This window comes from Pristiophorus japonicus, unplaced genomic scaffold (assembly GCF_044704955.1).
Source record: "Pristiophorus japonicus isolate sPriJap1 unplaced genomic scaffold, sPriJap1.hap1 HAP1_SCAFFOLD_233, whole genome shotgun sequence".
Taxonomy (NCBI): Eukaryota; Metazoa; Chordata; class Chondrichthyes; family Pristiophoridae; genus Pristiophorus; species Pristiophorus japonicus.
Genome location: NW_027252047.1, coordinates 93261 through 115563, shown reverse-complemented (window position 1 = coordinate 115563; position 22303 = coordinate 93261). Strand labels below are relative to the sequence as shown.

The 22303-nt window shown below is 45.6% G+C and overlaps 1 non-coding gene across 1 annotated transcript; it reads left to right on the top strand.

Annotated features, from left to right (window-relative positions):
- Nucleotides 1–6547: 6547 nt before the first annotated feature.
- Nucleotides 6548–6619, top strand: trnaq-uug (transfer RNA glutamine (anticodon UUG)). Its single transcript has one exon. It is a non-coding gene; the product is annotated as a tRNA-Gln (tRNA).
- Nucleotides 6620–22303: the final 15684 nt, after the last annotated feature.

Below are 22303 nucleotides of genomic sequence, written 5' to 3'. Positions count from 1 at the left end.
TCCAGCTCTGTGAATGTGGTCGCGGAGGCTGGGATACGTCCAATGAGGTCGGCGACAGCAACAACAGTGGGTGCACAGGCGGGGATGTTACGGTTGAGTACTCGATAGGCCACCGTGGCTCTCCAGGAGTTGTCCCGTTTCTTAACCGGCCACAACGGAGAGTTCACATGGGTAGCTATTGGTCTCAATACCCCTTGTTTCACTGAAGAACCCAAGGCTGTTTCCATGTCTGCCTCCGCCTCCCTGGGGAAGTTATACTGTTTCTACGGTCGGGTCATAGGATCCTCATCTATGCTAACCTCGACCCCGTTTATCCTCCCACAGTCGTGTTTGTGAGTGGCAAAAGCTGCAAGGTTTGCCCTTACATACTCTTGGTACTCCATCGGAGTGTTACTGACCAGTGATTCACGGTCGTAACACTCCTTTGGCTTCATGGTGCACAATGTCCCCTTTCCCCGTTTTTCTGGGATAACCATTACCTCACTCTCCTGTCCCGTACAGACTGACCCCCAAAGACAGTCGTTTCTTAAATCCACTAGTATCCCGTGGCCGAGAATAAAGTCAGCTCCAGGATCCCTCTCCCTTCCTGTTCCCACTTCATCAGGACACAAGTCCACTTGGTGTGGGGTGTTCCTAAATGAACAGAGAGCGGAACGGAGAATGAGCCAACCTGCTCGGTGCCTGTGAAACCCACCAAGCTCGAGGGGACCCCGTTAGACAGAGGTGAGACGGCGGGGTTATTTACATAGACAAGGGTGCTTGATGCACCGGTATCCAGCAGGTCAGTCCCTTTCACCTTCTCCACTTCCATCTGAACGGTCGGTCTCCCCCACGCATCGTACTCGAGGGAACACAGGGGAACAGGCTGTTTCTGTTCTAGTCACTGTTTTGGCTGGGATGGGGCAGATGGGATTTCGGTACCGGTGGCGGTGTCTACCTTCCCAGAGCCATGCAGCATTGTTCGCAGCGCAGTCAGAAAGGTATCAAACGTGTGGGGAGGGGCTGGCTTCTCGGTCTCGGTCTTTTGGGCAGGGGCAGGAGAACTCTTCCCTACGCTACTCGTCCATGGGTTTCTACAATCCTTTCTCCAGTGCCCACTCTTTCCGCACCCAAAACAGGTACGTTTTGTATCAGAGGGGTTGCACACCTCGTGGCACCATTCCCTCTTGTCCTGATTAGGTCTGATTTCGAGGACCCTTCCCTTGGGTGGGTGCTCTTCCATCTCCCTGCCGTTCCAGTAGGCTCGGGTCAGTTCCCTGACCACTCCCTGTTCGGTGGCCTGGAGATCTCTCGGGTCAAACCAGGCATCAGCCTTTGTCCTTATACGTGGTAAATTGTTTGCCATCAGGCTTCGGAGCCAGTGGGCTCTCTCATCCCGGCTTAGGTGATTCCGGTCGAGGTCCCCTCCACAGACGCTCTGGTACACAGGCCACAGCCTGTCTGCGAAAACCTGTCGGGTTTTCCCTGTGAGCTGCACTGTTGGGACTCCCATCATTACAGTCCATGGCTTCTAGAATATCTTCCTGGACAGCGGCACATGTCCTCTGCCCCCTTTTACTCTCGGCAGAGAGGGACTGGTACAGCTTGCCGTCCAGTGAGAGGAGGTGCATATTTGCTATCTCAGCATCATCACACCCGTTAATATCCCCTGCCTGTTCCACTTCCATAAAGTGGACCGAGGTGTCCCCCTTTGGGGTGAGCTTTCCCAGGTGACTTATCATAGCCCTAAGGTGTTGGGTCGTGTGGGGAACCACAAACTGACTTTCCAGGGGCCCCAGACCCCCAGCACCGTTGGGCGGGCCAAACGTTTGTTGCCAGACCAGGCACATTGGCCCTGGTTCTGGCCCTTCCTGTTCTGGGTCGCCTACCCCTCCTCTCTGCTACCAAGCCAAGCTGAAACTCGGTGCCACAGGTGGTGGTGGTCCGCTATCCCTGTCCGCCCCACAACTCGTTCACCCTCCTGCTGCCGAACCGGTATAGTCAACGGCACCACAGGTGGTGGTTGAATAGTTTCCTCCTTCTCTTCCAGGTTTACCCGGGCCATACCCGGGTTTATTAGGAATACCTTGCCTTTTGCCTTGCACAGAGCAAGGGTTAAACTTTTGTTTGTTGCTGGCAGGGACCGTGGTCTCCTGACTCAAACCCATTAGTGCTGGCTACTTTATAAGCTGCTGTACGTCTCTTAACTTATCCTCCAGCTCTTTTACTTGAAGGGTGAGGCGAGTGTTTTCCTCCCACAGTAACTTTTCATTATGCTTAGCATCGGTAACCTGACACTGGAAATAGTCCTGGCTGTTTTTGAACCTTTCCATTCGCTGTGTCTTTCCATGTTTTAGTTTACGGAGTTCCCCCCACACCTTTCTTCTGCCATAGCCCTGTCATGTGATGTTTCTGCACATTCACATTGTTCTGCCTGCAGGTACTCGATGTTCTTATCTCGGGGTTGGACCTGTTGCTGTCATCAGGACAACCAAATTGCCTTTTCTACTGATTCCTTCTGGTACTTGCTGGCTGTCCACTGGGCCGCAGCGTCTCCTGAACGCTCAGCGCGCAACAGACCAAGCACCCATTCCTTAGTGACATTCACTTTCTTGTACACATAGGAGGAAATCCTCTCTTCCATCTTTGTTCTTTCCTCCAAAACAGCAATCTCTGCATCACATCCTTTATACCAAAGTCCTGCCGTGGTCGCCATTCTGTCGGGCGTGGTGTGTGGGGTGAGGTTCACCTCTGACCTTCTGAGCGGTTTGAATCGCTCGCACTATCTGGGTTCTAGACTTTGGATTTATTTGGGGATGTGACAAAGTGCAAGAGACAATTGGTTTTGGTGCAAAGAACCTCAATTTTATTAAGTGCAAGAACGTAAAATGTCGAGCTTGTAATTACTCGAATAAAAAAATACTTATCACACTTTAAAGGGGTTACAGAAAAATAATACACCTCCCACCTCCCAATGCCTAACTCTGACTCGGTGAAACTCGAGGGCAAACTGGGATTATGCTCACCAATCCTCTTATTGTCAGTTGGCGGTGGTTTGCAGTTTCGAGGTTCACTGGACTCTGTAAGTTCTGCTTGCCGTACCCCGAACATCGTGGAAGATTTCTTACTGCGTAGTCTTCAGTTGGGTGGTGTCCGCTGATGCGGTAGGGTGCGTATTGGATTTATGGGGTGAGTACTCACTTTCTTCCGTCAGCAGTAGGTTTTAAAGTTCTTTAGGTAATGTTTCACCTGTTGGTATCGAGGAACAGATTGTAGAGGGGAAACTTTCGAAGATTCGGTTTCTTCTTGAGGACTTTTGTTCTTAGAATTTGCCGATCGCGGTGTTTTCGATGTTACCACGTTGGCTGTGGTCAGTTGCTGCCGCGATTATGATGTCCGAAGTTACTGGGAACTGCATTCTCTGCTGTGATGATGTTCTTCCTTCTCCTTCGGTAGCAGGCAGTGTGGTCCAGGAGTGTCGTCGAGGCTGAAGATGTTGGAGCTCAGAAGAGCTGCATAGGAGGCTGTGTGGAAAGCTCTCTGGAAGGCTTATTACAAACAGCTGTGGCGATCTCTCTCCTTTTTCCCTCCTTCCCGTTCTCCTTCTTTCGTTAAAAAACAAGGCCCCAGTTATACATTGGGAGCCGTTCTAATTTGCGTGCCAAATGAGCCCCGATTCTTTGTTTTAATTTTGGCGGGCTTGATATCTCTTTGTTATATTTTGGCGGGCCCATTAATGGTAACCTGTCTCGGATGTGTCGATCTTTTGAATTTGTTTCTTGATCGGGAAAATTAGATTTTTGGTATTTGCAATGTCAGCCGAGGCCTGGGTTTTCCATGCGGGCTGGATGGGCCATTGTCATTATGTTAACGCTGGATGGGTTTCCTGCTCAGAGTGATGGCTGGCTATCTCTGGGTTGATTGTTGCTATGTTAATGTCTCCCGGGGAGATGGGTTTTCGAGTTTACACAATTCCCCAGACAATTTGTTCAGCTTCAATATCCCAGACAGCTTCAATACCCAAACTGCTTTCTTTGAACGCTCCTTTAGTTCTCAGCCCTTTCCACACGGACCCAATCTGCCTTGTAAAATTCCAAATTCGATTAAAACTTGTAGTTTCTTCCATGTGCACTTTGGGATCCCAAACTTTCTGGTTGATAGTTCCAAATTAAATTTCCTTTCCAATGAGTCCACACACTGGGGGGTTGTCCAACGAATTTTTGCAATCCTACTCCTGCACCTATTTTCTATGTTTCTATGTTTCAAAAACTTTGGCATGATTGGTTCCATGGTGTAATGGTGAGCATTCTGTACTCAGTAAACCAGTGATCTGAGTTCACATTGTGGTGGAACCTCAATTCTTGCTGTCCCAGCTGCTGAAAATTTGGGACAAACAAGTGAAAGACACCTGGTGTTGGTGGGCAGTTTTGTTGCCTTTGTCAGTGATGCTTGATCTGCAAGTCCAGTTGTCAAATCGTGTGTTCAACCATCAGTTACCTGTTACAAATCAGCGGAGGATAAACCAGTTTTTTTATCTAATGCTGCCTTTACCTGCACAATGTGTGCTGAGATTATCTGTGCAATATGTTTCAGCTGGATGAATAAAAGCAATGCTTTTTGAAATGCAGGCACTGCATGTTTTGTACTCAAAATAATTTGCATTTTCTTTTCATGCCAAGCATTTTACATTAATGCATTGCAACGCCAATGCACTTTTTACCTGGCAAGACTGAAGTACAAGCTGTGATGAACAGTGTGAAACAAAAACAGGCACTTGAGAACCCATCGCCTCGACAGCATCTGTGTGAATTGGTCTGCATCGATAATTAGCAGAACGTAAAGAGGGGAACACTATGGAAGAGAAAAGGCTGAGCCAAAGTGTAATGTTGGAAATGATTATATTGTTTTTGAGAAATGTTTCAAATAATTTTTGCATTGTTGGTTCCATGGTGTAATGGAAAGGACTCTGAATTCAGCGATCTGCGTTCAAACCTTGGGGGAACCTGAATGCTTGTTGTCCCAGCTGCTGAAAATTTGGGACAAACAGATGAAAGACACCTGGTGGGCAGTTTTGTTGCCTTTGTCATTGATGCTTGATTGACAAGTCTCGTTGGCAAATCGTGTGTTCATTCACTGGAGTTTAGAAGGATGAGAGGGGATCTCATAGAAACGTATAAGATTCTGACGGGACTGGACAGGTTAGATACAGGAAGAATGTTCCCGATGTTTGGGAAGTCCAGAACCAGGGGTTATAGTCAGGATAAGGGGTAGGCCATTTAGGACCAAGATGAGGAGAAACTTCTTCACTCAGAGAGTTCTTAACCTGTGGAATTCCCTGCCGCAGAGAGTTGTTGATGACAGTTCATTGGATATATTCAATAGGGAGTTAGATATGGCTCTTACGGTTAAGGGGATCAAGGGGTATGGAGAGAAAGCAGGATAGGGGTACTGAAGGAATGGTCAGCCATGATCTTATAGAATGGCGGTGAAGGCTCGAAGGGCCGAATGGCCTAATCCTGCACCTGTTTTTTTCTATGTTTCTGTGTTGCTAACCATCAGTTACCTGTTACAAATCAGCGGAGGAGAAATCAGTTTATTGTCTAAAATACTGCCTTTACCTGCACAATGTGTGCTGAGATGATCTGTGCAATATGCATTCAGCAAGATGAACAAAAATAACGCTTTTTGAAATGCAGGCACTGCCACGATAGATAAAAAAAAGGCCGAGCCAAAGTGTAATGTTGGAGATGATTTTGCTGTTTTTGAGAAATGTTTCAAAGATTTTGGTGTAGTTGGTTCCATGGTGTTATGGTGAGCACTCTGGACTTTGAATCCAATTATCTGAGTTCAAATCTCAGTAGAACCTGAATGCTTGTTGTCCCAACTGCTGAAATTTAGGGACAAACAAGTGAAAGATTCCTGGTGTTCGAGGGCACTTTTGTCGCCTTTGTCATTGATGCTTGATCCACAAGTCTCGTTGTCAAATCGTCTGCTCAACAATCAGTTACCTTTTACAAATCAGCGGAGGAGAAATCACTTTGTTGTCTAATGCTGCCTTTGCCTGCACAATGTGTGCTGAGATTATCTGTACAATATGCATTCCGCAGGATGAATAAAAGCAACGCTTTTTGAAATGCAAGCACTTCATAGAAACATAGAAAATACTTGCAGGAGTAGGCCATTCAGCCCTTTCGAGCCTGCACCATCACTCAATAAGATCATGGCTGATCATTCACCTCAGTACCCAATTCCTGCTTTGGCTCCATACCTCTTGCTCCCATTAGCCGTCATGGCAACATCTAACTCCCTCTTGAATGCATTCAATGAACTGTCATCAAAAACTCTCTGCAGTAGTGAATTGCACAGGTTAACAACTCTCTGAGTGAAGAAGGTTCTCCTCATCTCGGTCCAAAATGGCTTACCCATTATTCCTAGACTGTGTTCCATGGTTCTGGACATCCCCAATATTGGGAACTGACGCGAAACATGAGAAAAGGCCGAGCCAAAGTGTAATGTTGGAGATGACTTTTTTGTTATTGAGAACTGTTTCAAGGGTTATTGTGTGGTTGGTTCCATGGTGAAATGGTGAGCACTATGGACTTTGAATCCAGCAATCTGAGTTCAAATCTCAGTGGAACCTCAATTCTTGTTGTCCCAGTGGCTGAAAATTTGGGAAAAACAAGTGAAAGACACCTGGTGCTGGTGGACAATTTTGTTGCCTTTGTCATTGATGCTTGATCTGTAAGTCTCGTTGTCAAATCGTGTGCTCTGTATGAGCACAGTCCTGCATTGCTCAACTCTTTGCTTCAGCACGCAGTCTGAAGTTTGGATTAAAAAACAGGAAGATTGAAGTGTGGATGGAAAAGAGACTGTTAGACAATGTGGTGCCTTCAGCCAGTGAGATGAGTAACTGGTCATTGTCTGGATGTTAAATATTTGAGTACCTTGTTGCGGTGGGAATAATGGAAATTCAGGACTAAACGATTTGACGATGTCTGTATGTTCAGTATTTGAGTGTAACCTTGTTACTATTTAATGAGATCTGTAGGTTAAACAAGCAATATTAAGTCTGTCTGTTAAACGATTCAGAAAGCAGTTAGTCAGGATTGTCTGAATGCAAAGAATAAGAGTTCAAAGGCTTTTTCAGTGTAAAGATGAGACTTTTGTGGACTGTAGAGACACAGACAGCAGAGACACTGGACATTCGGAAGGTGTGTGTGTCAAGCAGCCACTGAAATCGAAGCAAGCTGCCTTTGTGAAGTGTTCTCAGTAACTTTCATACTTGGTTTGTTTAGTATGAATGTTTAAATAAAAGACCCGATCCTGCCTTTACTACAACAGAGTGTGTGCGGGTAATTCTTTACTAAAAGCAACGAAGCGAAAAGAGCAAGACAGCCGTTTACAACATTTTGGTGATCCCGACGTGATTTTCAAAAGTTCGTTAGCTTATTCGAAGACCCCGACGTGAAGCAGAAAGTTTGCTGAGTTGTTGGAAGAAGTGTTTCCCACACATCAGTTCGAGGGGTGAGCACTCTCTTAGTTGTCGTGATTAAAGGGATCTACAGTTAGTAATGGGAGGCTCAGGAGATATTCCAGTTGAAGTCCAGTCATTTCTTAATGAATGGATTGAGTCGAAAGGGAGACCTTATGGGATAAGACAGGAAACAATGACAGGAGGATGGAGAGAGACACGGCAGTCCTTAGTGGAGAGTGTCCAGTTAAAAAAGATTAAAGTGTTTGGGTTAAAAAGTGATAAAAAGAGAAAAGCGTTCGTGTTGCAGTGTCTCATGCTGGGGATTCAAACGTTAGGAGAAGAGGCTGAGGCTCGAGATAGGGAAGTCTCAGAACTCAGAGAGCAGCTAACAGCAGTGAGTAAAGAAGTAGAGAATTGGTGATTTCAGGCACTCGGGGCAGCCAGGACTGTTCTGACACTGGATCAGCATCTTGCTGATGAACAGAAGCGTAAACAAGATCTAGAGAAAGGAGTATCTAAGCTGCAGCAGATGGTGCTATTAGGTTAGCCAGCGGAGACAGCAAATGATAAAGCCGGGTGGTATTCGGAGGATTCTCCGGGTCTGAGAGTTGAAAAGGGGATGAAGGGACAGGGAGAATGCCCACCGTTCCCATCCACAGCTCCTTTGTCTTCTCTGACTTCGGAGCCTCGAACCCGTGTGGTTCGCATGGCAATGTTAGGTACGGAGGCGGAGCAGTACGGAGGCGGAGCAGTTCGAAGCCTCTTCGGTTACTCAGACGCTTAACACCCCAAAACATTACACACGACCTTCCGGTAATGTGGAGAGTGGGGGAAGCACGCTCGAGCGGACAAGGCGAGAGCAGGATCATGATTCCTCTACTCCCTGTGGAGCTCGTGAAGGGAACACGACCTTAAGTGGTTTTGGGGATACCTGGTATGAGCGAGGAGGGGTACAGTTACAGGACATGAGAGCTATCCTTCGTGAAGTGGGACCTGCACCTCTTCAGGATCTTAAAAAGTTTGCCCAATGGTGGTGTAATATTCTGGGATGGTGGCAGTCAGGGAACATATCAGAGAAACCGAGGGTTCACATGGTTCTGTGAGCTTTTGGGAATCACCGGGGAAAGGTAATAGGTTTTGAAACAACTTCCACGTCTCATGCTTGGCAGAATAATAGCTGCAACCTTTGTTACTCACTCAGGGCCACAGTTAATAAAGCGGCTTGCATTATTACCAGGGGAAGGACCCAGGGAAGCTGGGCAACGTATATTCCAGTTGTGTAAAAGTTTGGGAAGTAATTGGATTGATATCAGTCATTACGGGGATGGTACACATAGAGAGATCATTTTGACTCTCCTATCCCCGTCAGTAGTTCTGGAAGTAGATGCCTGGGGTGGGGACGATCATTTTGATAAATGGTTGGCAAGGGTAGAAAGCTTGTATCAGGGAGCTGCAGGAATTTCAGTCATGGAAGTGAGACAGGGGTTACAGCGATGGAAGGCAGAAGGGCCTGAGTGGATGAATCCCGCGAGGAGTCACATAAAAGGAGCAGGACCAGGTGGTGGCCGTCAGTTGATAGAGGACAGGGATAGACTGGCTAAAGAATTAGAAAAGTTAAAAGAAAAGTTGAAGAATCAGGAAAGAGAAGCTGGAGACACAGACAGGAATGATACCTCGGTTCAGTTGCTGAGGTCGGGGGTAGATTCCGCAGGTGAGGGATGATCCCGATAGGGATGCCGCGCCTCAACCACACATGCCGTTCCTTTTGGACCCTTGCTTCAGGATAGGGGTGGCCATACCCTTATCGAGGCTTGTGTGGAAGGGCAGCGGGAAATGGACACCGGGTCAGCCGGACAAATGAAGGTGCTCCTGGAGGAAGGGGATTCCCCTCTTCAGAGACAGTTCCCCAACACCCCAGATACACGAGGAGCAGTTACTGAACAGTCAGAGATGAAAGCAGTGGGAGAAGCTTGTTCAGAAACATTAAAGTTTCTGCAGGAATGGGCTGTCTCAGAACTGATGAGATGTTCAGTGAAAAGCTCAAATGTGGGAGTTACAAACATGATCTTAAAGGATGTGAAATAGAAGTTGGATCGTTGCAAATGACGAGAGAGTGAATTACAGCAGTTCCGAAGGGTGAACTGAGAGAAGGACTGGGTCTCTCGACTGACTATTCAGCATTTCCGTCATCCTTTACTCTATGTTGTTACACTTCTCCCACAAAGCAGAGGAAATTGTTAAAACCTGTGCAGAGTGCAACAGACTTAGTCGAAGACACCGATTGTGAGTTTACATTTCTGAATGTAAACAGCATGGAATTCAGTTGGAAACATCAAAAAACGAAAATTGACTTTTAAGTAAAAATGGATATGGTGATCACAGACCAACGGACTTTAAAATGGCATCCTGAGAATCTGAATCTACAACAACCCTACTTTGACCCTAAGCGCGCTGCTATTTGGAAGAAGGAAATACGGGAATGGAATACAAAATTTCAACAGCTGCAGAGTTTGAATCAAGCAATCGTTGTGGACATTAACCATCACACTGCGGAAATCGAGAAGGTGCACACAACTTTGGACCAGATTGAACATGTGAGCTGGTGGGAGTCATTGTTGGGATGGAGCCCGACGGCAACAGGTGTGATGAACACAATGATACACCCTGTCCTTATGCTGGTGCTGGTTCAGCTGATCGTGCTGGTCATTTTGATTTACTGTGGATGTTGTGTTGGAAAACAAGGACAAGAACTGGACAATGCTGTTGAATGAGCTCGAGCCACCATGCAAATGTATGTTACCCAGATAAGACCTGCAGAGAGGCGAGGAGAAGAAGTGGGTAAATGTGGGAGCTTAGTCCCGCATTGCTGAACTCGTTGCTTCAGCACGCAGTCTGAAGTTTGGATTAAAAAACAGGAAGATTGAAGTTTGGATCGAAAGAGACTGTTAGACAATGTGGTGCCTTCAGCCATTGAAATGAGTAACTGGTCATTGTCTGTATGTTAAATATTTGATTGTACCTTTGTTACTATTTAATGACATCTGCAGGTTAAACAAGCAATATTAAGTCTGTATGTTAAACAATTCACAAAGCAGTTAGCCGTGATTGTCTAAATGCAAAGAAATAAGAGTATAAAGATGAGACTCACACACGCAGACACCAGAGACACTGGACATTCGGAAGGTGTGTGTCTCAAGCAGCCACGGAAATCGAAGCAAGCTGCCTTTGTGAAGTGTTCTCAGTAACTTTCATACTTGGTTTGTTTGGTATGAATGTTTAAATAAAAGACCTGATCCTACCTTTACTACAACGGAGTGTGTGCGGGTAATTCGAGGTTAAAAGCAACGAAGTGAAAAGAGCAAGACAGCTGTTTAAACCATTTTGTAACAGGTAACTGACGGTTGAACACACGAATTGACAACTAGACTTGTCGATCAAGCATCAATGACAACGGCTACAAAACTGCCCACCTGCACCTATTTGTCCCAAATTTTCAGCAGCTGGGACAACAAGCATTCAGGTCCCACAAAGATTTAAACTCAGATCACTGGATTCAGAATCCTGAGTGCTCACCATTACACCATTGAACAGATAATGTAAAATCTTTGAAACATTTCTCAAAAACAACAAAATCATCGACAACATTACACTTTGGCTCGGCATTTTCTCATCCACTTCGTCAGTTTCCTCTCTTTACGCTCTGCTAATTATCGATGCAGAGCAATTCACACAGATACCGTCGAGGTTGTGGGTTCTCAAGTAGCTGTTTCTGTTTCACACTGTTCATCACAGCTTGTACTTCAGTCTTGCCAGGTAAAAAGTGCGTTGGCATTGCAATGCATTAATGCAAAATGCTTGGCATGAAAAGAAAATGCAACATTTTGTCGAGTTAGCGAGTAGGTGACGAGGTTTTGGGTTGATGTGTGTCGCTTTCAATCTTTGAAATTTCACCAAGCAAAGAAACGGTGAATCGAACTGTCCCTGTAAGCATTGTGTTCACATTTAATCACAGGAATATCCGCAGTCAGTAGCCGAAAAGGAATTAAAACCAAATACCGGCTTCGGGACATTCAGAATACTTCATCACAGACAAGGCACTGGAAGGCTGGAAGGTCGATCACACCGGTTGTGGGAGAGCTGGTTGGTGGTGACATGGAAGTGTCTGCAGTGTGCGGGACCAGACTGCTTCCATACATCCACAATGAATGTCCCACGCTTTATTTGGAAAAAATACAACTGAGAGTGGACAAGTTCCATCCCGGTCGGAGCAATCTGAAGCTTTAACTGACTGACACCCTGGTTTGGGATGTCTTGCGATGTTCATTTGCGTAAGTTTCTGTGGCGCAATGGGTTACCGCTGTTTGGTTGTTAACAGAAAGGTTGGTGGTTCGAGCCCCCACAGGGACGATGTTTTTAACTGTTTTTTCCTGAGGTTTCGGTGCCGCACAGTTCCAGGTTTTCATTGTGTGCTTTGGTGTCACGAATATATTCCACAAACATTGCCAGCTGTGCTGTTATCCAGTGAGTTCCCACTCCAATACTTTTATGAGCATGCAGTTCAAGTGTCGAGTTTGAGTGTATGCAAAACTGTACAGAGATATCAAAAAATTTAACAAGGCTGTGGGACATTGTGTTTTGTTAATATTGAACAACTAATATGAATAAATCCATTTTTTATAAAAATTAATTCAACAAGTTTTCAAAATGCTTCCGCCCAGTTTCGAACCAGGGACATTTCACGTGTGAGCTGATAACCACTACATTACGGAAACACGACAGCAATGTCAGGAACATCACCAGAGCTATAACCTACACTGCTGGCCAATACTTCAGGAGCTGGTTTTACGAGAATAGAATGACGGTGCTATATTTAGGAAGGCTGTGAGTGTGGCAGGAATTGATCAAGTGTTTGCCAGACTTTACACATAGGAACAGGAGATGACCATTTAGCAGCGAGTGGTTAGGATCTGGAATGTACTGCTTGAAAGTGCGGTGGAGGCAGACTCAATCTTATCTTTCAAACGGGAGCTGGATAAGTGTCTGAAGGAACAATAATTGCAGGCTTCAGGGGAAAGGGCGGGGGAGTGGGACTCGCTGAGAGTCGGCACGGGCTCGACGGGCCGAATGGCCTTCCGTGCTGTAACCATTCCATGATTCTATAAGTTAGTGGCACATTTCATAGTGTGGTTGGAAGCAGAACATTGCAAAGGGACATGGATTGAGTCGGCAAAACTAGAGGCATCTGATTCAGGAGATTCGGGGGGCGCGGAAATTCGGAAGTTTAATGACTTTGAAAGGAACATTTTTGTTTTGTGCAGTTTCGGTCAAAGAAATGTTTGTGAAAGGAATTTTTTGCACAGTGGAATGCAGCATTTAATCTTCTGCCTTAACACTTCTTTCTGGGTGTCGGGGTCACATTTCTTTTCGATGTCATTCTTCTAGAATTTATATTTCCTTTGGTGTTTCACAATAACCAGATTCTTGCTCTAAAGTCAGTCGCAGTGTTTCCCCAGTCTCCTGTTGATGTTACCAAAAATGAACATTTTGAACCAGACCCCGGAAACACACTGTGCAAAATGGGACATGTTTTAACAGTTAACGGAGGGCTCCAACCCACAAATTCGAGATTAAGAGTTTCATGATTTTCCGATTGATCTCACGGGGCACCTGCCCAAATACACGTTTTTGTCACTGATTGCAGCCAGGCGCCTGTTGGCTCCGCCCCAGATGTTTAAACTTGCTGTCGAGGAACTGCCAGGATCTTCTTGAATGGTGGACCAGGCTCGAGGGGCCGAACGGCCCACTCCGGCTCCAAATCCTTACATGTTTATGATCTTATGACCTTTCACAGGAGAACAAACTCGCCCCTGAGCATGCATGAGGAGAAAGCTACAGAAAATATTCCCACCCGGTGAGCTTTCGCGTGTGAGGCGAACGTGTTAACCGCTACACTGCGGAAACATTTCCACTTTCAACACCCGGTCAGACAGAAATATTAAGTGAGCAGCTGAACTGCTGAATCCCAGTTTTTAGGAGCTCGTTGTGGTGTCAAATAAGTTTTGCTTAATGATTCAAAATAACATTTGTCAGAAGTGGGATGAGAAGCCAAGCTTTACAAAGCAGATTACAAATTCAACACAACACCTTAAACCGCTCAGCCATCCTGAGTATCAAAACTGCATCTGGCCACCTGCAGGTTGATTTTGAACTTTTGTGTCCTGTCACATGAAATAAATGAGGGCAGCAGGCGTATCTCTGCCTGACAGCGGAAAAACAATGAGACAGACCTTGGAGCAAGGGTCTGGTTATCGTGAAACAGCAAAGAATGTATTACTTCTCGAAGAACAATATCAAAAATTACAGTGACCCAGATTTGATTTGAACACACAAGCTTCTGATTTGGAGTCAGACACACAACCGTTGCACCACGAGGCCTACGCAGGGAGCCTAAGATGTCCGTCGATATGAAGGTTTCACAATACAAGGGGCTTTAAAATCCCTGCCCATTCCCACCAGGAATCAGAAGCAACACTCACCTGCCAGTCACTGTATGTTTTTTTCTGAAACATTTGTGTTGCTTTCACGGGAAAGCATCATTAATTAACACCTCACCTTCTTTTGCACAGTGAAAAAAATGCTAACTGAGGGACAGTCGGATACTTCAAACATTTGTCCTGTGCTTTGGGGAGCGGGCAGGGAAGTGGACCTGAGTCCATGATCGGATCGGCCATGATCGTATTAAATGTCGGAGCAAGCTCGAGGGGCGCATGGCCGACTCCTGCTCCCATTTCTTATGTTCTTATGTTCTTGTGCATGTTAACCCATTTTACACACGGTATTTTAGGAGTCTGGTTTAAAATCTTCATTGCCGATGACACCAGGAATCTGGGGCAACTTTTGTCAACTTTAACAGCACCAGTTATTCCTACCGTGCACAGAAAATAGAATCAGTAGTGAAGATAAAATAGAATCGGTCGTGAAGATAAAATCCCATGGTGCTCATTTTCAGATTCAACGCAGTAGGATTTCAAATAAAGTGAAATAATTTTACAGTGAAAAGATTCAAAGTGTTACTTGTATTTGTGTCTTTAATTAAACTTTGTGGCGTCTGACTCCCGTTCATGCCTCTGCTGAATAAGAAAGGAGGGTTTGACGTTGACCAGACTGCACTGACCCTGATATTTGTGAGCTCATCCTTTATATTCAGTGGTTTCTCACCCTTTGATGGGCTGCAGTGTAGCGGATATCACGTTGGCCTCACACACGAAAGGTCCCCGGTGGATCCGTTTTCTCCCACTGAAAGTTATCTATTTATTGAAGTGAAATAAAGAGCAATTAAGGAATAAGGGAACCCTTTTGCCAGGAGAATAAATAGCAAATAAAAACAGAAAATGCTGGAAATCTCAGCAGGTCAGGCAGCATCAGCGTTTTTACCAGGAGACTAAGCTCACCTCCGATTGTTCATCCACAGCAAGTTTAAACATAATATAGAATCGTGGAACGGTTACAGCACGGAAGTAGGCCGTTCGGCCTGTCGAGCCCGTGCCGACTCTCAGCTAGTCCCACTCCTCCGGCCTTTACCCGTACCTCTGAGATATTGTACCGTCAGGTACTTAACCAAATCCATTTTGAAAGATAAGGTTAATTCTGCCTCCGCCACCCTTTCAGGCAGCGCATTCTGGATCCCAACCACTCGCTGCCAAATGGCCTCCTCCTGTTCCTATGTTCCTGTGTATAAAGTCTGGGAAATACGAGATCAATTCCGGCCACTCTCACAGCCCTCCTAAATATAGCACCGTCATTCTATTCTCGTAAAACCAGCTCCTGAAGTATCGGCCAGCTATGTTGGTTAGAGCTCTGGTTATGTTCCTAAGACAACATCTACCACCGTGTGTCTGTCGTGTAGCGGTTATCATGTTCCCCAAACACACCAAAGGTCCCCGGGTGAAATCACTTTGAAAACATTAAAATGGGCCGAATGGCCGACTCCTGTTCCTAATTCTTACGTTCTTATGATCTTATGTCCTTTCACTGGAGAACAATCTCTCCCCTGAAAAAGTTTGAGGAGAAAGTTCGAACAAATTATTTCTGCTCAGTGAGCTTTCCCGTGTGCAAGGTGAACGTGTTAAACGCTACACTGCGGACACATCTCCACTTGCAGCACCAGGTCAGACGGAAATGTTAAGCGAGCAGCTGAACTGCTGAATCCCACTTTTAAGGACTTTGTCGTGTGTCAGAACAAATTCTTGGTGAGCCTCCATTTGCCGGCGAAGTTTGAACTTGCCGTTAGAACTTTTGCAAAGAATGACTTGCATTTTTACGTGGCCTTTCAACAACTCAGGATATCCTCAAGTGATTTAAAGTCAATGAAGTACCGATGGAGCCTTTTAATGTGGGAAAAGATCTGCCCCAATCACCCCACACGCATCTCAACTCTTTCAGAAGCAAGAGAGTGTGTAACCTGGGTCAATAACATAAAGTAATGGGCTCATTAACGATTAAAGCCCATTATTAATCCTCTCACACACCTCAATTATGTTTATGTAATGAATTGATGGAAACTTCAATAACTGAACTTTACTGAGTTAAGGAACTTTAATCACTGATGAAGTTTTATCCCCTATCTGATTTTACACACACTGTATTTTAGGAGAGTGAGTTAAGATGTTCATCGCTCATGATAAAGGGAACCTCGGGCTACTTTTAAAAAATGTATTCCACAGAAAAATATTCTCCAAAATAATGTTTCTGTCTGTGCTCAAACCAAGGATATTTCACATGTGCAGCGAAGGTGATAACCGTTACACGACGGAAACCTCTGCTGCACCTCGAAAAAAAGCATCCTGCAGCGCTGCCTCACTTCCCAGCAACAGATCAAAGCCGCAAACAAACCCATCGATTATTACCACTTCCCCACCTCCACAGATACTGCCCGACCTGCTGAGTGTTTCCAGCATTTTCTGTTTTTACTGAATACACAAACACAGGTATTTGTTCAAAATCAAACTGGAGGTGGCCACACACAGATTAAACAGAGCCAGAGAGACAGACAGGATCGGGAAACACTGGGAAATGGGACGAAACCAACAGGCGCCTGGCAGCAATCACCGACAGGGATGTGTGATTTACATAATCTTGGCTAGCTCAGTAGATACAGCATGAGACTCTTAATCTCACTATTGTGGGTTTGAGCCCCATGTTGGGCGAATCATTATCGTTAAATTTTATGTCGCTTTCTCGGGCAAACTTTATTAATTAACCAATCAGCTTGTTTTGCACAGTGAAAGTAATGTTAACTGAGGGAAAGTCGATAATTGAATAATTGGTTCGGTGCTTTGCATGTTAACTGTTAAACCATATCCCATTTTACACACTGTACTTGAGACATCTGATTCAGAATGTTTATTGTAACATGAACGTGCCCCTGGGGAAACAGTGACACAGGTTTTAGAGCAAGGGTCTGGTTATTGTGAAACAGCAAACACAATATCAATTCCGGAAGAACAACAGCTAAATTAACTGATTTGAACATGCAGCCTCCTGATCGGGTGTTAGACCCGTAACCTTTGCACCACGATGTCCAGATTCTACAACAGTCCCAGCGGATCGGAAGGTAGAAAATGTAACATCGCTAGTCAAGAAAGGAGGGAGAGAGAAAACCGGGAACTACAGGACAGTTTATCTGACATCAGTCATCAGGAAAATGCTGTAATCCATTGTTAAGGAAGTGGTGTCAGGGCACTTTGAAAATTATAACATGATTCGACAGAGTCAAAATGTTTTTATGTAAATGTCATGGGCAGGTACAGAAAATAATCAAATAAGACGAATGTTAAGCTGGCCTTCATATCTAGCAAACTAGATCACCAGCAAGTGATCAGGAAGGCCAATGTAATCTTGGCCTTTATTGCAAAAGGGATGGAGTATAAAAGCAGGGAAATCTTGCTACAGTTATACAGGGTATTGGTGAGGTCACACCTGGAATACTGCGTGCAGTTTTGTTTTCCATATTTACAAAAGGATATACTTGCTCTGGAGGCAGTTGAGAGAAGGTTCACTCGGTTGATTCTGGAGATGAGGGCGTTGACTTATGAGGAAAGGTTGTGCAGATTGGGCCTCTACTCATTGGAATTCAGAAGAATGGGTGGTGATCTGATCAAAATGTATAAGATTATGAGGGGGCTTGACAAGGAGGATGTTTCCACTGATAGGGGAGACTAGAACTAAGGGGCATAATCTTAGAATAAGGGGCCACGAACTTCCCCAGTTTGTAAAGTTATAAGTGTCCCACAAAGGGCAGGAGAAGCCAGAGAGTCTGTAAATTCAGTGTGTAACAGAAAGTAACGGGGTTATTAACGGTGATTACAGCAATTCATCATCATCATCGGCAATCCCTCGAAATCGAGGAAGACTTGCTTCCACTCTAAAAGTGAGTTCTCAGGTGACTGAACCGTCCAATACGGGAATTACAGTCTCTGTCACAGTTGGGTCAGACCGTGGTTGAAGGAAAGGGTGGATGGGACTGGTTTGCCACACGCTCCTTCCGCTGCCTGTGCATGTGTTATACATGCTCTCGGCGATGAGACTCGAGGTGCTCAGCACCCTCCAGATGCTCTTCCTCCACTGAGGGTGGTCTTTATCCAGGGACTCCCAGGTGTTGGTGAGGATGTTGCATTTTATGAAGTGGCTTTGAGGGTATTTGAAACGTTTCCCCTGCTCACCTGGGGCTCGCTTGCCGTGTCGGAGTTCCGAGTAGAGCGCTTGCTTTTGGAGTATTGTGTCAGGCATGCGAACAATGTGGCCCGTCCAACGGAGCTGGTCGAGTGTGGTCAGTGCTTCGATGCTGGGGATGTTGGCCTGATCGAGGACGCTAACGTTGGTGCGTCTGTCCTCCCAGGGGATTTGCAGGATTTTGCAGAAACATCATTGGTGGTATTTCTCCAGCGACTTGAGGTGCCCACTGTATTAGGTCCATGTCTCTGAGCCATACAGGAGGACGGGTCTCACTACAGCCCGTTAGACCATGAGCTTAGTGGCAGATTTGAGGGCCTGATCTTTGAACACTCTCTTCCTCAGGCGGCCGAAGGCTGCACTGGCGCACTGGAGGCAGTGTTGAACCTCGTCGTCGATGCCTGCCCTCGCTGATAATAGGCTCCCGAGGTATGCAATTATTCATCCTCTCACAGACCTCAATTATTTTCATGTGATAAACTGATTGAGAATAGAAAGAGGGTTAGTGCTCGGGATCTTAACCACTCGACCACCAAGGGAAAATTACGATAATTGTATATATTATATATATATATATATATATATATATATATATATATATATTAATAGAATCATAAAATCAGAAAGTTTCAGCACAGAGTGAGGCCATTTCGACCCATCGTGTCCACGCCGGCCGACCAAGAGCTATCCAGCCTAATCCCACTTTCCAGCTCTCGGCCCAGAGCTCTGTAGGTTGCGGCACTTTAAGTGCACATCCACGTATCTTTTAACTGTGGTGAGGGTCCCTCCATCTACCAACTTTTCAGGCATTGAGTTCCAGACCCCACCACCCTCTGGGTGATGAAATGTCCCCTCATATCTCCTCTAAACCTTCCCCAATTACTTAAAATCTACGCCCCCTGTTTGTTGACCCCTCTGCCAAGAGTAACAGGACCTTCATATCCACTCTATCCAGGCCCCTCAATTTTATGCACCTCAATCAGGTCTCCGCTCAGATGCCTCTGTTGCAAAGAAAACCGACTCAGCATCTCCAAACGATCCTCATAGCCAAAATTCTCCAGTCCAGGCAACATTCTAGTAAATCTCCTCTGCACCCTTTTCAGTGAAATCACATCTTTCCTGTAATGTGGTGACCAGAACTCCATGCAGTATTCCAGCTGTGGTGTAGCCAGTGTTTTGTACAGTTCAAGCATAATCTCCTTGCTCTTGTACTCCATGCCTTGACTAATAAAGACAAGTATTCCATATGCCTTCTTAACCACATTAACTACCTGGCCTGCTACCTTCAGGAATCTGCGGACCTGCACTCCAAGGTCCCTTTGTTCCTCTACACTTTTCAGTGTCATACCATTTAATGTATATTCCCTTGCCTTGTTAAACCTCCCCAAATGCATTACCTCACACTTATCTGGATTGAAGTCCATTTGCCACAGTTCTGCCCACCTGACCAGTACATTGATCATCATCATCATAGGCGGTCCCTCGATCGAGGACGATTTGCTTCCATGAGTTCACAGGTGTTTCGATGAAGGACCCGATGTTCCAGTCCTGGACTCCAATTGAGGGGGTGGAAGATGCCTTTGTGTGGATTTTTTTAACGTGGGGTGACCGTTGCACAGCAGCCACCACACGGGCTTGACAGAGCGTGGTCTTGGTCCAGTGGCAAGTTTTAACCAAGACGACAGGAGACCAGCTCTGCTGCATGGACCCAGTGCCCACACATATCGCAGTGTGGGCTGGCCCGTGCTGCCCCTGGGCCCTCGGCTCTTCTGGGTCCCATACCGTCATCTGTTGCACCTCCTCCACGATCTGTCGCCGCTCCTCCACCATAAACATTCACCGCATCTCGCCACAAACACTCACCGCTCATCCGCCCCGACCTTCCCACTCCTCTCTACCTGGGCCCTGCCGATGTTCTTGCTCACGCTCCAAAATGACGACCAGGGTTAACATAAAACTGTTAACATATATGGAATAAATCTTGAAGCACCTCCCGGAATTCCTTCTAAGATGGGATTATGGTTTGTTGATCCAGATTCCAGAATCCATGGAGAGATGTTACCCGTGGTATAAAGTGGTGTGGCTGGATTCCGATGGACTGCATGGATAGCTTACCAACTTCGCTTGTTGTTTTAGTATCATCGCGCTGGTCCCTCGGAGAACAGTGTGAAGTGGTGGGCGGATCAATGTGGCCAGGATTCGTGTCCTGGTCAATATTTATGCCTCAATCAACATCACAGAGACAGATGATCTGGTCATCATCACCCTGCTGCCTATAGGAGCTTGCCGTGTGCAAATTGGCGGCTGTGTCTCCCACACTACAAGAGTGACCGCACTTCAAAAAGTACTTCATTGGCTGCAAAGCGCCTTGAGACATCCATTGATATCTTCCTGTAGTCCGCCACTTTCTTCTTCATTATCAACCACTCAGCCTGTTTTAGTGTCATCTGTAAACTTCTTACTCATACCCTCAACATTTAAGTCCAAGTCATTGATGTATACCACAAAAAGCAAGGGACCCAGCACTGAGCCCTGCGGAACCCCACTGGATCACAAAATCACCCATCAACCATTTCGCTTTGATTCCTGCCTCTGAACAAATTTTGGACCCAACTTGCCACTTTGCCCTTGAATCCCATGGGCTTTTACATTCGTAACCAGTCTTTCAAGTGCGACCTTATCAAAAGCTTTGCTAAAGTGCATATACATTACATCATACCACTGCCCTCATCAACCCTCCTGGTTACCTCCTCGAAAAATGCAATCTATTTAGTCAGACACGACCTTCCCTTGACAAATTCATGTTGACTATCCTTGATTAATCCATGACTTTCCAAATGAAGATTTATCCTGTCACTCAGGATTTTTACAAATAATTGTAATAGGATCGGCTGGGCAGCCTGTATTTACTCAATCCCTTTCTCCCTTTTTAAACAAAGGTACAATGTTAGCAGTGCTCCAATCCTCTGGCCCCGCACCTGTAGCCAGTGAGGATTGGACAATGGTGGTCAGAGCCTCTGCTATTTCCTCTTTTGCTGCTCTTATCAGCCTGGGATACATTTCATCCTGGCCTGGGGATTTATCCACTTTCAAAGCTGCTAAACCACCAATACTTCCTCTCTCACTATGTTTATTTCATCTAATATTTCACACTTCTCCACCCTCATTGCAAAGTCCACATCGCCCCTCTCTTTTGTGAAAACAGATGCAAAGTATTCATAAAGAATCCTACCCAAGCCTTCCGCCTCCGCGTACAGATTCCCTTTATGGACGCTAATAGGCTCCACTCTTTATCTTGTTATCATCATGCTCTTAATGTATTTATAAAACATCTTTGGGTTTTCCCAGATTTAATTGCCAACATTCTCTCATGCTCTCTCTTTACTTTCCTGATATATTTTTTAATTGCACCTCTGCATCTCGAGAGTTTCTGCAGTATTGATTTATCGGTATCTGTCATAAGCTTCCCTTTTTTTCGTTAACTTTCCCTGTATGTCCCCTGACATCCCGGGAGCTCTAGATTTGTTAGTCCCACCTTTGTTTTAAGGGAACATACTTGCTCTGTACCCTCAGGATCTCTCCCACTAATACCCCTCATACCTGCCCCTCTTCGATCACAAGACCCAGTCCAGAACCGATCCTCCCTTGATGGGCTTGTTACATACTGGATAAAGAAGTTCTCCTGAATGCATTTTAGGAATTCTCCACCATCTGTACCATTCACACTATCATTTCATCTGTTAATATACGGGTAGTTAAAATCCTCCACTATTACAGCTCTAGAGGTTTTTCACTTCTCAACAATCTGCCCATATATTTGTTCTTCTATCTCCCTCTAACTGCCTGGGGGTCTATAGTGCACTCCCAGTAGTGTGATCGCCCCATTTTTGTTCTTTAATTCAACCCACATGGCCTCGTTTGATAACCCCTCTAACACATCATTCCTTTTCACAGCTGCAGGATCCGTCAATAATCTCTCACAACTCAACTGAAAGCAGCCGGAATGTGCAGCTTTGAGAGGGGCTTTCTGCACCGTCAGGGCTGGAAACTGTAGAGTTTGAATGTGTACCGAATTGTACAGAGTATTCAACAAATGTAGCAGGACTGGGAGACATTATG